This window comes from Cydia amplana, chromosome 18 (assembly GCF_948474715.1).
Source record: "Cydia amplana chromosome 18, ilCydAmpl1.1, whole genome shotgun sequence".
In the NCBI taxonomy this organism is placed as follows: Eukaryota; Metazoa; Arthropoda; class Insecta; order Lepidoptera; family Tortricidae; genus Cydia; species Cydia amplana.
In genome coordinates, this window is record NC_086086.1 from 7,424,340 (window position 1) to 7,442,586 (window position 18,247).

Below are 18,247 nucleotides of genomic sequence, written 5' to 3' on the forward strand. Positions count from 1 at the left end.
TACATAATAGCGAAAAAATCAACAAAAAAAAAAGCGAAACAAGCAAAAAAAACAAGCAAAAAAAACGGTGACCCCGCCCGACGTTGCCTAACTTCGGTCAAAAATCACGTTTGTTGTATGGGAGCCCCACTTAAATCTTTATTTTATTCTGTTTTTAGTGTTTGTTGTTATAGCGGCAACAGAAATACATCATCTGTGAAAATTTCTACTGTCTAGCTATCACGGTTCGTGAGATACAGCCTGGTGACAGACGGACGGACGGACGGACGGACGGACAGCGGAGTCTTAGTAATAGGGTCCCGTTTTTACCCTTTGGGTACGGAACCCTAAAAAAATATCTTAATATAGGTACCTACTAATATTTGTATGTACCTACCTACTACATCGATACATAGAGGTAGTTAATTGAGTTAGTTCTGTGATTTAACTACAACAACCTAATCAAGCAACAGTGGTAATCCGATTTGGTCTCCGCGGCAGACTTCCAACAGAAATGGCTACAAATAACATGTCAAAGCAAATATTAACCCGGCTCAAATTGATTTTCTCATGTAGGGCGAATTTTCACCGGATTTAACACAACAAAGCTATTATTTTGAAGAGGAAACTGTTTCAGCTATCGTGGAGGTGGATGACGATTTAGTAAATCCTATTTACTATAAGTACTTATAATGTCTGAAAATTATCTACATAAAATTAGTCATCTATCAACACACTCAAGTATCACAATTATTTAAACATATGTACTTAATCTACTGAAGGAAAATAAATAGACCTTTGTAAAGGAGTCGAATGGCGAAAAAATACATTTAAATTTAGGGTACTTGCTGAGAAAGGATTTTTGGGAGTATCAGCTACGTTTCTCTTTTTATTTCAAACTTTGATCATTGAAACGAATTTACGTACTTTTTACTATCGACACGTATCGATATTTTTTTGTTGGCATATACGTACGAACGTACGATATAACGTTAAACAAAGTTATAACCTAGCGAACTACGTGCATACTAAGTTGCCTCGCTCTGGGCACTTCGCTATTAAAATTAACGAACCTTCAAGGTTTAGTGTTCATAAAATTCACACTGGCTGAGGACTTTTAAAACGCCAGCAAAAGTCACTTTTTTAAATACATTTTGAAACGAATTGGCGCTAATTTAAACCGGTTTTTCTCGGAGGAGAACTTTAATTTAATGGTGTATAAATTATGATAAAATACCAAATTGTGTGGTGGCTAAGGTTTTCATTCTTCAAAAAAGTTATTTGGAGTTTTGAACCTTATTTTATTTTATTATACATGTTCCATTATAATATATGTCTTTTAATAAAGCTGTGTTTGAGAAATTATCAACACTTCTGACACGTTTAACACGTGTCTAAAGTGTAGATACTTAACGCCGTAAATGATGACCTTAATATTATGACCTTAAACATGTACTCCATCAAAAAGAGCACATGCGCTCTCATCTTAAATAATATGTAGGCCACCATCAGTATCAATGTGTGGTGACTGCGAATTTTATTTACTTATATTGCTCTATCTAAAATGATATCAGCTGAGCTTTGTACACTTGTGAGAAAATAACGTAGCCAAGCAGGCCGGAAAAATGAATCAAGATATGAATGATAAAATAAGGAATATTTTGTGGTTTCTTGGTACATCAAAGGCACGTTGTTATAAAATATACACAAGATTTGTAGGATGGAATTTATTGAGCCACAGCTCCTTAAGTAAACGTCGTAATACAGTATATATGATATTATACTATAGAATTTGTAATATGATTCTGGTCATTTGCAGCCGCTTCTTTGTATTTTAGCAGAGTCGTATAATATATACACCGTGATTTTATTGAATTCCGTTAACTTCGGGGTATGGTTAAGTACGTTTAAGAGAACTAAGTGGCATAGTTAATTTTCGAAAAAAAAAAATTTTTTTTGCTGTTTTTTACAAAAAAAAAATCAGTTTAAAAACTAATTAAATGTAGCGTGGTTGTAACACGGGCATTACATTTAACTCAACCAAACAATTGAAATCTGTGACATATCAATGTCATTTCTAACATCGATCGACCGAGATTGTACTTAAGTTTAGTAGCAAATGTATTGTAAGGGTAAAAACACCAGAGCACCATTTTAAACAATATTTATTAGAGAATCACAATATATGAGAGTTAGGGACTTAGGTAATACGCGACGCTGATCACGCGCAAAAAACCGATCTCTAGATGACAGACGTCAAAGTGTTGTAGCATTCCCGATTCTGGTAGTGATGTGAATACCGCTAAATGACGATGCCGCCTTTTAGCTCGGCCATCGCCTGACCCGACCAGCGCCCCGCAGGTCACTGTCATCAGTGCAGCCACTGAAGTCTGCCACAGCCAACGCAGTCGCAGCAAGCTGGATCTTCACCAGGTGGATGTAGCCTCCACCAGTTCAATATTCTGCGAATTGAACAAGCACCTTTTACGCTCAGCCGATATACAAGCCTTGGTCCTTTTGAGTAATTCGACTCGAGTTCCGTTGAAACGGTCTATTTCGTTATTGTCAACTTACACCAAGATATTTAGTTCTATTTCAGTCGAATTGGAGTAAGGGCTTAAGCCGACTGAACCAAATGTAAGAAAGCATGACCAGGCTAGGTACCAAATAATCCGTGGTATGAGAGGTGTTAGGATATGCAAGTCTGCTCAGCACTTGCTTGAAATACACAAAAGGCTTAATTCACGTGCATATGACACCAAGAGGATATAAATACCAATTAATTAATTATGCAAAATAATAAAATATTGCGATGAGCGTGACATCTAGCGGCAGGTAGATAAACCACCCCCTTTTTTTGTAACACTATCTAACATAAATTATTTTCTTGTGAATAACGTCATATAACTTTGAAGGATTTATTAGATTTTGATAAATTTCTAGCATGTATACCCATGCAGCTAACCCAAACCTTCCATTGAGCGGTGCGTTCATACTGACCGCTTAACGTAACAATGACTATTTGTGTCGTTTTAAAAGCAAAGACTTGGAACAAACTCACAATTGGCTTCTCCGTTGTAGGATGTAAGACTCCCTCGCATGCACGCACAAAAATGCGTACAACTCGTGAGAGGCTAACATGGGACACGTCTCATGCATGTGCGGAGCTGCCTAGGCTAGGACACCACTGCCCTTGTAGGCGCAACGACCGTAGAAGTCAGCCCTCCACGATAAGGTTGTCACGGAGCCCGGTGCACGCACTCGCTCCAACTGGGTATTTCGAACAGGCACTCCCTCCAACTCTACTGGATCCGGTACTTCGCCAGCGATCCCTAGAAGGTATAAGTGCAAGCAACCCTTTCAAGGTAACCTTGAGATCATCAGTCTTAAGGTCATTAAAATATCCTTTTGTAAACAAGGTCTCAAGCCAACCTCTCAAGGTCAACAACAAATAGTACGATACGATATAGATAAAACATTCATCGGTAGTAGAAATAATGGTCCTCTTAAGGATAATATCATATCACATGCAATGGTCCGCCTCTTAAAGCCTGCACTGCAGATACCAGGAACAAACTAGCCTGTTAAAGATAGTCTTGTATCACATGCAATGGTCCGCCTCTTAAGGCCTGCACTGCAGATATACCAGTAACAAAATTAGCCTATTAAGGATAATCTAAGCTCACATGCAACGGTCCGCCTTTTAAGGCCTGCATTGCAGCAAATACCAGTAACAACCATCCTCTTAAGGATAGTCTTATATCACATGCAATGGCCCGCCTCTTAAGGCCTACACCGCAAATACCAGTAACATCCATCCTCTTAAGGATGTCTTATATCACATGCAATGGTCCGCCTCTTAAGGCCTACACCGCAAATACCAGTAACAACCATCCTCTTAAGGATGTCTTATATCACATGCAATGGTCCACCTTTTAAGGTCTACACTGCAAATACCAGTAACAACCATCCTCTGAAGGATAGTCTTATATCACATGCAATGGTCCGCCTCTTAAGGCCTACACTGCAAATACCAGTAACAACCATCCTCTGAAGGATAGTCTTATATCACATGCAATGGTCCGCCTCTTAAGGCCTACACTGCAAATACCAGTAACAACCATCCTCTGAAGGATAGTCTTATATCACATGCAATGGTCCACCTCTTAAGGCCTACACTGCAAATACCAGTAACAACCATCCTCTGAAGGATAGTCTTATATCACATGCAATGGTCCGCCTCTTAAGGCCTACACTGCAAATACCAGTAACAACCATCCTCTGAAGGATAGTCTTATATCACATGCAATGGTCCACCTCTTAAGGCCTACACTGCAAATACCAGTAACAACCATCCTCTGAAGGATAGTGACAAGCAACAGGCCGCTCCTTAAAGCCTCTGTTGCGATTACCGGCGCCAGGAAGTAGCCTATTAAGGATAGCATCCCTTGCCAAGACTAAAGTAACAGCCCTTCTTAAAGAGCACATAATAATTAAAGCTCTATAGCAGACATTGAAGAGAGTAAGTAATATAAATAAAATAATCACTCAGTTCTCAATCCGAGTGTCTAATAAAATTAATCAAGCACAATGTGTTTATTTTAGTCGGCAAACCCGTTAACAAAACACATAAGTATGACAACAGTAACCCAGTTCTAAATCTGGGATAAAACAAAATCACAACTCGATTCCAAACTCGAGAGTAAGTAATATAAATAAAATAATCACTCAGTTCTCAATCCGAGTGTCTAATAAAATTAATCAACCACAACGTGTTTATTTTAGTCGCCAAACCTGTTAACAAAACACATAAGTATGACAACAGTAACCCAGTTCTAAATCTGGGATAAACAAAATCACAACTCGATTCCAAACTCGAGAGTAAGTAATATAAATAAAATAATCACTCAGTTCTCAATCCGAGTGTCTAATAAAATTAATCAAGCACAATGTGTTTATTTTAGTCGGCAAACCTGTTAACAAAACACATAAGTATGACAACAGTAACCCAGTTCTAAATCTGGGATAAAACAAAATCACAACTCGATTCCAAACTCGAGAGTAAGTAATATAAATAAAATAATCACTCAGTTCTCAATCCGAGTGTCTCATAAAATTATATCTCAGTTCCTAATCTGAGAATATACACGTAGTCAGTTCTTAATCTGAAAACGGTACCTGAAATAACAGCATTTGCCCTTAACATGGGAAATATAAAATAATAAGCAGTTGCTACTATGCAACCAATTGTAAATGATCATGTGCAACTTGGCTTGCCTCTTCCGTGCCCCTAAATAAAGGCCACACTCTTACTATACCAACAGTTGTATACAACTTCAAAGTTCATGTTATCGAGGTTCCTCTCTTACCCAGGTTCGCCTTATCGAGGTTTCACAAATTGTATTTTTCAACCATCATGAAGTGTATATTGATAATGACCAATCAGTCAAATCATGGCACATATGCTTAAACCATAAAGCTTCCAATCCCAAGACACACATGGTTGATTTTCTCCAGCTGTGCATGTGCATTTTATGTGTAGATAACTCAACACATCATCATCCAGGTTAACTTATACCTGCACAAAACTAAATAATTTTGTTAAATGCCATGCAAGCACACATTGTAAGATAAATGAGTTCATAACATAATAAACCACAATTTATGCATTTTTCAAAACAATGAAATACATACTTAGTGAACCCATAAAATTTGTGAAACATATTATTATTTGATTTATGAAACCCAGAAGTAATAAAAGTGTACTGTTTATTAATGCAAACGGTACCATAACACACTACAAGTTCAGACGAAAACCGTCAATAACTTCAAACAGTAGCTCATGACATGATATTCTTCGGTCAATGTTCATTAGCAGTGAATGGGTTAAAATAGTTATTTGGAAAGCTTTAACCAAGCTATTTAACTTCGTTTAATATTCACCCATAAAACACTTATCGGACTGGAACGTTTAGAGTCCAGTCGCACTTGTATGTAAAAGACATGTATCATGTAGACCGTCAATATCCATATTGACTCCTGAAAGTATTTACCTCGCTTACCATTAGCAACAACCTGCTTTAGCAGTGTCATACTCAGCTCAGTAAATATCTTGTTCAATATGTCCATCTCGTTGACAAGATTTTAACCTTGGAAATTCATCAAACTTCATCAGTAATAAAGTTTTGTTATAATGAAATGCATCTGAAACATACTGTTAGAACACAAATGATTATCATTGTCAATAACTCAAACACTTGACAATGTCATGCCAATAAAACTTTCATTAGTTTGGTAAGTCTGTTTAAATATATGTCTTTGGTGCATTTTATAACATGACATTTTGTGAAAAATATTTGCAATGCAAACTTTAACCAACATCCCAATGAACAAAACAACAACCACAACATACTATAAGCTGTATGCAATTAATTTGTATAAGCATTCATAAGATTTTTCATACATAGAACCAATCAATAATATGTACAGACAGAAATTTTCTCAACATCTCAAATGATTTACTGCCTTATTTATCAGTATGTCTGCAGATTAATGTTAATTGCAAAGATGCAGGAGGTTATATGTGAAATGAACTGGCTTTTAAAATATTCAGTCCGAGGAGGCTCCGGATACATGGAGTGACTGCATTTGTCACAGACACTACTAACCAGCTTGAAATAAATGTCACCTTTCGCTTATTCACAAAGCGCATTTTACTAACCACACACAGTCAATGTAACACGTACTGACCGTTAGTATACATGTACAACATGAACAAACATTTTATTTCTAAATAAATACCTCATTTTCCATGACATCGGAGATTAGTCACTTATCAACATATTTTCTCCATATAATGAATTAGTTGAACACTAGGACATATTATACCTGGCATCCATAACCAACTAATTTTAAAATATTAGCCATGTCCATCCGGGTTCATTACAGAGGCCTGACCCGATAGCCACTCTAGTGTCTTCAATGACGGTATGGTCGTTCAATTCAAGAATCATTGCTGTCAAATTTCTGGAAATTACACAAACCAACAACACACCAACAAAGCATTATGTCAGTTGCAATAAGCATGTGTAATATCATACACACACACATATGAAACAACAAGTAATTTCTCCTTATTGTTGTTGTAACCAATATTCCAGTGTTTTTGAAAACTTGTAATCTATTTTAATTTGACTGAAAGGATAAAATATTAAATAGCACTCATTGTTAATCATGAAAGCATAATACCACCATACATATAGCATCAATCAAGGCTAAATTTACATTACCAAACTTGTTTTATAATATGCTTTTTACTTGAATGTAAATTTCACCACGACACAAACTTGAAAATGTTCATATCATTTTGTTAATATGTCATGTAGACATACTTAATTACATTATGTTATGTATCTGAAAGCACATGAATTACCAAAATAACACAACATATAAGTGAGGCAGTGATTATTTACCACTTTGGCCCCGGAGCACTGTTAGGTGTTGGATCAACACAGACTTCTTACCTGAGTTAACAAACCTGAGTTACACTGTAATCCCAAGGATTTATTTCATTCATACCAATATCAAAATTCAAGAGTACCTAATGGTATCTGTCAGCTTATGTCTTGTGATCTTCTGCTGTGAATATTGTAATACATACATGCCAGCAGCTTTATTACACTGTCAATATGTATTATTTTTGACAGTCATGATCACTGATGTACATAAACTGAAATAGGTATCTGAAATCAAACACAAAACAAGGGCAAAGGCGCGATACGCTAGCAGCCAATAGCCGGCACAGGTTAGTTTTGTAGGTTAAGTATCCTTTTAGATATAATTTTGACACCAATCTTGGACTTTGTATATTTAAGTCCCTAAATCATGACTCTCATGAGTGGTGTTGGTGCATTTACTCATTACAATCAGATTAACGATCAGAACAATGAAACAAGGAAGGACTACGCGCGGTAAATTTCGTAATGTCAATTTCGACAAATTATATCGTAGTAGGCGGGAATCCACTATCGCACTTCTGAAGCTGTAAGGGTAAAAACACCAGAGCACCATTTTAAACAATATTTATTAGAGAATCACAATATATGAGAGTTAGGGACTTAGGTAATACGCGACGCTGATCACGCGCAAAAAACCGATCTCTAGATGACAGACGTCAAAGTGTTGTAGCATTCCCGATTCTGGTAGTGATGTGAATACCGCTAAATGACGATGCCGCCTTTTAGTATGAACTCATTCTAAACACTAATCAATATGTAAACCGGCCCTAAGGCAAGTAGTGTACACGCTTGTAGAGGCCTTATAGGAAAAAAATAAATTATTGATTATCTCCGAAATGGAGTTAATTAGAATATCGGTGTCTTTGAGAAAGTTACTTGATTTAAGCTCAGGAATGCACCCTTGAAATTAACGGAAATAAAAAAAAAACACGGTGTACCTATAGTCTTCTATGCCGTATCCAACAACGGCGACCTTTACAATTGTCTCTGATGAGCACGTATATGGCTCGCAAAACCGATGTAAATACAGGTAGCAACATGCGGCCTTATCGCTGTATGCGATCTCTTCCAGACAACCTTAAGATGTTAAAACACTGATTAGGTAAGCAACTTACGAGTAGAATGGTGCTTTGACATAGCACAAGTTAAACACCTCAATATTCAATTTATACGATTTAAAATTACTTTTGAATCTTGTCAGAGGGGAAATTCATTTCATACTATACTGAAAATACTCTGTTATTTTCCTAAAGCTTTATTTTTGTTAATTAGGCAAACTGTGAACTGTTACAATGAGATTCAGTAATAATCGTGTAATTCAACGCTAAATAATTTCATCTTTATGGTAACTTATGCACACGTTAATCATATTTACCAGCCACAGTTTCGTTTAACATAATTTATAAATTTTATTTCATAAGAAATTAACATATTTCCCTTCATGTCTTTTATTTTACACCTTGATGTCTTTTCAGATAGTTATTGCTTGTTATCAATGGATGTAATGTAATTTTTGACAGCGGACAGATTATTTCCATTACAAACTAATAACAAGAAATGAGCTACGTGTTACGAGCGTAGTCGTTAGCATGGGAAAAACTGTACATACATATGTAGCCAAAAGCGCCTACGAACCGAGGACCAGTAAATGTCCTATTACACTACGCTTGTTGGCGTAGCGCGTTGCATTGGATTTCTTGTCATGGATAAAGTCTGTCGGGGTCAAAAGCTCGATCTCTAATCAACCAAAAACCTTATAACGAAACATTACAATCAGAATACACCTCCAAGTGTGTAGGTAAATGTTTTATTAGCTTCACTGCGTATTTGTATACATAGGTATACAAGGTATGTGTTTCAAATTTTGCAACTTCAGTGTGAACCGCTTCCTAGTAACATATTCAGTTGAAATTTGGAGTACTTCCGTAATTCGGATGACAATGCAGCTACAATGAGAAAATTGGAAGGTAGTCTAAGGAACTCCTCGATATAAAAACACAAACACATCGAGTATACGCTCATATATATACAGGTTTCGAGATATAGATAGGCATGCAAATGAGACGGGGTACAGTTAGGGCCCGATTCGGATTTTGAAATAGACATCTGTTAGATATCTTTTAGACATCGCCAAGATACGATAACGATATGTTTAAGACTAACCTGTCAAATTTGACATTTGCGCGATTCTGAAGATACTCTTGAACGATTTCCACAAGATATGGCTTAGAGATCCAATTCACATCTAATAGATATCTAACTCTATCTAATGTAAAAGTGACATTGGTTGCTCGAATCGAATTGCGCTGCAAAAGAGAACTAGTTGAAATCTAAACTATAACGTATCTAGAATGGATCTAGTACGTGTCGTCTCTTGTGAATATCTTGAAGTTCGAATACGGCAGTATGTGTCATAAATTTATTGACAGTAGAGTCGGACCAATAAAAGTCTGCAGCGGTTTTGATAGCCCACTGTCATGATTGTCACATTGTCATTTTTATTTTAGCATAATAAAACCTAAGATTCAGGTTCTTTAATTCTATTCCATATCAATTTATTATGCTAAAATTTCTTTAATGCTCGTAAAAGAAAGAATCATTCAAATGGAGAAGTATCTTAGACCCGAAAAATTCGAAGCGGATCCGTTGGATAGCCAAAATGCTTCAAAATGGCTCCATTGGAAAAAGACTTTTGAAAATTTTCTTCAAGAATGTAAAGCTGAAACGGATACGGTAAAATATAAACTGCTTATTAATCTCATAGCGCCAAATATTTACGAATATATCGCTCAAACAACTGACTATAACAGTGCTATGTCTACACTGGAATGTTTATTCGTCAAACCGAAGAGCGAGATTTTCGCACGCCATAATCTGGCCTCCCGACGTCAACAGAATGGGGAGACCGTCGACCAATACCTTCAAGCGCTTAAACTACTCTCAAAAGATTGCTGTTTTAAAGCAGTTACCGCCGACCAATACGAAAAAGATTACATTAGAGATTCATTTATCGCGGGTCTATCGTCTTCCGCAATTCGTCAACGTTTGCTTGAAAATATGACTCTTACGCTAGATGAAGCTCATAATCAAGCTCGTGCTTTAGAATCTGCCCAAATACAATCACAAAGTTTCATTCCACAACAAACCGCTGCAGTCGGGCCATCCTCGTCAATTCCTGTACAATCCACGTCCACTGCGGCAGCCACATCTACAACTCGGAAACCTAATACATACGTGACAAATTCTCAGAATGAAAAATGCTACTTCTGTGCAAACCCACGCCATCCTCGTCGATTGTGCCCAGCTTTTCAAGCCACCTGCCTAAAATGTGGAAAACAAGGACATTTTGCGAAAGTGTGTAGAGGAAGCGCCTTGCAAAACGCAGCTATATTAACAAACGATGACGAACAAAGTGGGAACGAGTCTTCATGTTTGACACTAGCAGCAAGTGGGACAGAAAAATGCATTACAACTATCGAGGTAAATGGAATAAGTCTCCGAGCCTTGATCGACACGGGAAGTTCATCCAGTTTCATAGACGAAGAAGTAATTATACAATACGGCCTTACCACGAAGCCCTGGGGCCAAAGCGTAACAATGGCAACATTAGAACACCAATCAAACATTAGTCAAGTCTACGTGGCAACTATAACTCTAGAGAATCGGACTCATTCTGGTTTAGACCTTCGCGTTCTGAAAAATCTGTGCTGCAAAGTCATATTGGGCCGTGACGTACTGAAGCAATATTCTTCAGTAGAATTTGAATTCGGCGGACATTTGCCTCCCTTGAAACTGTTCGCCTTAGAAGAAGCTTGCATCGACCCCGTCGATTTATTTGCCAATATGTCACCTGAATGTCACCCAATTGCAGTAAAATCTCGCAGATTTGCGCCTCATGATCAAAAGTACATCGAAGATGAAATCAACAAACTTCTAGCTGATGGAATCATTGAAGAGAGTAACTCGCCATGGCGCGCTCAGGTTCTCCTGACAGGCGGCGCGCATCACAAAAAACGTATGTGCATTGACTACTCGCAAACTGTAAACAAATATACTTACCTTGATGCATATCCCCTGCCTAATATCGAAGAGGTTATAGCGAAGGTATCAAACTTCAAAGTATTCAGCAAGATTGACCTAAAATCGGCCTATCACCAGATTCCTATTATTCCTGAAAACAGACCCTTAACAGCATTTGAAGCAGCAGGCAATTTATATCAATTCCGTCGTATCCCGTTCGGGGTGACGAACGGTGTTGCATGTTTCCAAAGAGCTATAGATTCAATAATCCGGAAAACAAGTATTGATGGAATATATCCCTATTTGGATGACATAACTGTATGCGGGAAAGATAAGAAAGACCACGACGAAAAACTAAATATTTTTTTAAAAATCGCAGAGAAGTATCACCTGACTATCAACAAAGAAAAGAGTCAATTCGCTTTGACAGATATTAGTATTCTTGGATATAATATAAATAATGGAATTGTAAAACCTGATCCAGACCGACTACGTCCGCTCCTCGATTTAGCATTGCCTCAAGATTCAGCATCTCTAAAACGAGCTATAGGACTGTTTTCACACTACTCTAAATGGGTGCCCGACTTTTCAAACAAGTTACACCCGCTAACACTAGTAGAGAAATACCCTTTGGACTCCAGACAAGCTGCTGCATTTGAAGAAATTAAACGCATTATATCGAAGTCGACGCTGTCCGCCATCGATCCTGATGAAACTTTTACTGTTGAAACAGATGCATCAGACTATTCCATCGCTGCTTCGCTGACACAAAATGGCCGACCTGTAGCATTTTTTTCGAAATCTCTAAGCGACAGTGAGAAGAACTACCCTATTATTGAGAAGGAAGCCTACGCTATAATAGAAAGCCTCAAGAAATGGAGACATTATTTACTCGGACGATCATTTTATCTCATAACTGATCAAAAATCGGTAGCTTACATGCTACAAGGACATGCTAGTAAAATAAAGAATGATAAAATTCAGAGATGGAGAATAGAACTTTCAAATTATACATTTGACATCAAATATCGTCCAGGGAGTCAAAACACTGTAGCAGACGCTCTGTCAAGGCAAGTTTGCTGCGCAGCGTCTACCGATGACCGTTTAAAGGAATTACATCAGTCACTTTGCCATCCTGGTGTAGCTCGACTAACGCACTGGATCAGATCTAAAAACTTACCATTTAGCTGTGATGATGTAAAGAGAGTAGTATCGTCATGCCCTACATGTGCGGAAATCAAACCCAGATTCAGCAAATCAACAGGGACTTTAATAAAAGCTACCGCACCATTTGAAAGATTATCTATGGACTTCAAAGGGCCAATACCATCAGCTACGCGAAACAAATATATTTTGACAATCATAGACGAATACTCCAGATTTCCGTTTGCCTATGCTTGCGCAGATATGAGCACGGAGACAGTCACAAAATGCCTGAGCGAACTGTTTTCTGTATTTGGATATCCGGCAACTATTCACACAGACCAAGGGACTTCTTTTATGTCTACTGAAATGAAAGACTTTTTACACTCTAAGGGCGTATCCACAAGCAGATCCTCACCTTATAATCCGCAAGGAAATAGACAGGTTGAACGCCTGAATGGTACTCTGTGGCAAACAATTCGCCTTGCTTTAAAAACCAAAAACTTACCTATTACCATGTGGGAGACTGTGATGACACAAGCGTTACATAGGTAGCATCCGGTCCTTACTTTGCACTTCAACTAATAAAACACCGCACGAGAGAATGTTTAACCACTGTCGACGATCTTCGTGGGGGCAATCTATGCCACCTTGGCTACAGCCCGGAAAAGTCCTCCTTAAGAAATTCATTCGTGCAAGTAAGTACGACCCTCTGGTAGAAGAAGTTGATCTAATAGAAGCAAATCCTAGCTATAGTACAGTGAGATTATCAAACGGCAAAGAGATGCTAGTTTCGAATCGCCACCTCGCTCCCAGGGGTGCAGTGCCACTAACGGAATCTAACACAAACGATCTTTCTCCTACAAATAATAGTGCAGATAATGACACATATCATTATTTTGAATGCCATGGAAATGAAGGACTTGCAGATCCTATAGCTCGGTCCTCTGACCCAGTAACTGAAACAACCCCGAATGACGGAGCTCCAGACGTAACTGCAGAGCCAACTTCTCCCCCTCTTATTCCAAATGAACCACGGCGATCGGAGCCAGCTCCTTCCCATTTTATTCCGAATGAGCCACGTCGTTCGGCTCGAGCTCGACGACCCCCTTCCCATCTGATGGACTACGTTCAGGACTAAGGAGGGAAGAATGTCATGATTGTCACATTGTCATTTTTATTTTAGCATAATAAAACCTAAGATTCAGGTTCTTTAATTCTATTCCATATCACCCACGCAGTGCAAGTGTTATTTATACGCCATAATTTCATAGAAGTTTGACGTTTAAAATAACACTAGCACTGCGTGGGCTATCAAATCCGCTGCAGACTTTTCTTGATCTGACTCTACCGAACTTATTTTGAACCAAGAGAGCAACATTGCATCATTAGTTAGTTGATTAGTACCTAGTAAGTACCACAGCGTTACAAAAAAAATAATGTGGGCAACGGATGCGGTGTAACCTTTTTAGCTCCCAGCAATTAAGTTACGAATTTTAAGGGGTTAATTTAAATTCACAAAAGGAAACAAACAAAGGTACTTATTTTGCTCAAGTATAACTAAATGCAGAGCGGCGTGGCATATAATATTAATCAGGTTTGTTTTCCTTTGCATACTTCGTTACAGCTTTGTGCAACATATTAATTAGTAAAGAAACTACCTACCAACTACCACTTATTATAAGGACATTTGGCGAATGCGTTGAAAGCGCACAGAAAATATTTTTTTCTGTGCGCGGTACCTTATACATACGTCATCGACTGGTTAGATCATTTTCCCAAAATCATAATTTACCTGTAGCATAATTTCTATTCGCATTTTTTCCTATTCTTAAGTTACACCAGACGCATTAATTCCTATGTAAAATTTCCTACGAATCTAACCTACCTACACTTTTTTCCCCAATGTGTAATGTTTTCATGGACGTCACACTAAATTAATAGGTTAGGTAGGTTAGGTTCGTTAGGTAGCTTCAGATGCCCGAAGGGCAAACCGCCCAGAAATAGGAGCCCCGCGCTCCGTCTAGCTAAGTTGTGAACTAAATGTTTTTTGAAAAGAAAGTGCAGTGGGGTAATCGATTTTTTGATTATAGAAAAAACGCCGTAAGAAATATCTGTGAGTGGCTAAATTTTCTAATGGGAAAATATGCGAATGGAAAAATCATGTTAGGAATTAATGCGTCTGGTGTAAATTAAGAATATGAAAAAATGCGAATTGAAATTATGCTACAGGTAAATTATGATTTTGGGAAAATGATCTAACCAGTCACGTCATCTATTAGTTATTTCAAATGTTTGCATAATACGGCGCGATTCGGGAAATCAATTAGAGATTCACTAGATATGAAATAGTAAAGACGTGACGTTCCACGGCAAAAGGTACCTTATGGCGGCTGGCGCTTACGCTATTATTAACGCCGCTCCAATATTCAGCCGGGGCAATGGTTAATTAACACATTTACTGCCAGCGTAACGCGAGCAATGCGCTACGAGCGTAGCCGATAACACGGGAAAAACCGTATGTAGCGAAAAGCGCCTACGAAAAGAGAACCCGCTTAGCGGCTCGCTGATGGCAGTGAATGTGTTAATTAGCGGAACTTATAAGGCTCGCATAAATCGCGCAGTTAGCGAGCTTGGCATTGGCCGCACATTTTACTTTTTAACAAGCGTAGTTTTCTATGTATATAGGACATGTAGGTACTTTTACGTAAAAATCGTCACAGCTATCGGTTTAGAATTTAGGGGGCTCGGGGATTCAATGACTGGCGGTAGGAACGTCGGGACCACTTGTAATTCAATAAAGTAGCCTGGCTCTTCTATGTATTCAATGACATGACACACAAGCAAAAGCCTGCTTGACTGTGTGTGACACCACACTCTAAGGACGCTTCCAAATAGCAGCCTTTCTGACTGACAAGGATTCAGTCTCGTACCCGCGCTTCTACACCAATCAGGAAGAAATAATAATATTCAAAAATAGCCACTTTTCGCGCACGGAGCCTGGAAACAAGATTGTATTAAAATGTAGGTACACATCACACCGTGGCACACGTCAGTTGTATGAATGTAAACACGGCATTTCTCGAACGTCAGCCGCTCCGCACCGCGGTAACACGGAATTTCTGAAGCACCGCGTGCCTTCATATAAAAATGAATGCAGTTTTACGTATTCTCATTCTCATAAAATATTAATACCCTGAATTTTTTATTCACTTCTTTGTACAGGATTTTTCAACATGGACTGCGATGGTAAAATTGGTTTATCAGACTGTGGGAGATATAAACGAGTTTCTATTTTTATTTGAAAAGCAGTTATATGTAGGTACTACATATGTATACAAATATGCCAATTTTTAAAGAATATATTTGTTCAAATGTCTGGCGCGTAATGTGAACTATGTGTGATTTTGTAATAACGAATAGCACTAATAATTCGATTTTCATTTAAAAATTCCTTAAAAGCAACTCTTGAACTTTAAGAAATTCTATAACTCTATATTCACTCGCACCAGTACTAGATCTTACGAATAATAGCAAATCGGGAACAGATTCTGAAAGTCGGAAAGCCGTCAAGCACATGTTAATGTTTATAATAATAATATACATTTATAGCTTTGCCTCGAGAGTCTCAATACGTAGGTAACAGGGAGCATGATATTTTTATTATGTCACCTGTCCACAGCCGAGCGAACGTGACATTTCCGTAATAATGTTTGGAAAAACGCAGCGCGGAATTTTATTTTTACAGCAAATATGATCCCAATTGTTCCCAATTCGAGTAACGAGTGTCACCCAGCCAATCAAAGAACGTATTTCGGTATATTTAATTTTTTGGTATGATTTGGTTATTTCATCATCACCGGCGTATAAATTGATTTGCATCAAATAAAATTGCCAAAATTGTTTTTTTCTCACTGACTGAAAATGTTCTCTATAGAAAAACATTTTTGAAGTGAAAACTTATTTAGCGGCGCTGGGCACTTTTTGAGGTGGGGAAAAAATTATAAACTCGAGACAGCGTAAGGCGATCACGTGACCGTAAGATTTAGATGGCCACTCATTTAGATGGCATTTAAATCAATAAAGAAAAACTCAATGACATTACATGAAAAAGGTTCTAATCTTGTACGGGCTGTAATACGAGAACCTCACAGTTTTATTCTAACTTTTATATCACTCAAATATAATTCAATAAAGCTACATCTTGATGAAATCGCTAATAGAAGTGAACTCTAGTACTGGTGAATAAATAAATTTAAATATCTATTCGAAGTTTAAACTATTAACGCTACAAAATTGAATTTCGAATTTTAAACAAGCTCACTGACCAGCAATTTCGGAACTAAAGTTTTTCAATAGAAAGGAGGATGGGTCAATTATACATAGTGCTGTAGACATTTTGGACTAGTCATTGAGTTTTTCACTTCTGTCGGCACTCCCGGAGTGCAACCCGTTGTTTTTTTTTAATTTCACTTATATTACTTTCCGACTTCTGACACAGTGCGTAAGTACTAAAATAAAGTACTGTATGAGAAAAGCGCTACCGTGAAACCACCGAACTATAAGTGAAGTACAGTATAGTATGGCTCTTCTGAGGTGAACTTTTCGCTTCGAACGTTAATCTTTCAAACAAAGGCCATTGTCTCTATTATCGCACAGCCGCTAGCTCGAGCGTTAGCACGTGCCAGTACAACATTCATATTGAAAAACAACCGGTATCGTCAGAGTATTAAGGTTCAATTTTAATGTCACTGATATTCTAGATATTACGTTTTGGTAGTGTAGGACGATAGACCGCCCCGAAGCGATACGGCACTCATATTATTTTGATACTTAGTGTGGTGTTAAAAATGAAACACGGTTATTTATGATAAAGCGTTGTATATTTGTTATATAACAAAATCTAAGGTAACAATGTAAATTTAAGATTAATAAGTTTAACATAGGTATAATCAACATTTTTCCGTGTAGGTATATAAAGTTATACGTACTTACTACTAGATAAAATCGTGTCATAAAAAATCAGATATAATCAATTTCTTTCTTATAATTATAAACCTTCAACAATCAAAAATAAAATATTACAAGTGAAAATGATTATTGTTGCAAATAAAGTTGGGAAAGCAAGAAAAAGGCCGGCTAAATTACATAAAGACACTAAATAAAATTAAATAAATCATTCTCTTACAATTACAAAAAAAAATTACATTATTACATTACAATTATTACATTTACCACCGCAAGCTAATAATTTAAATAAAACAATATAATAAATATGTAACCACGTTTCCCGAGATCCCCGAAATATATATAATTATAAATAAATAAATATACAAGAATTGCTCATTTAAAGGTAAAATTGAAGCGCTGGTGGCCTAGCGGTAAGAGCGTGCGACTTGCAATCCGGAGGTCGCGGGTTCAAACCCCGGCTCGTACCAATGAGTTTTTCGGAATTTATGTACGAAATATCATTTGATATTTACCAGTCGCTTTTCGGTGAAGGAAAACATCGTGAGGAAACCGGACTAATCCCAATACGGGCCTAGTTTACCCTCTGGGTTGGAAGGTCAGGTGGCAGTCGCTTTCGT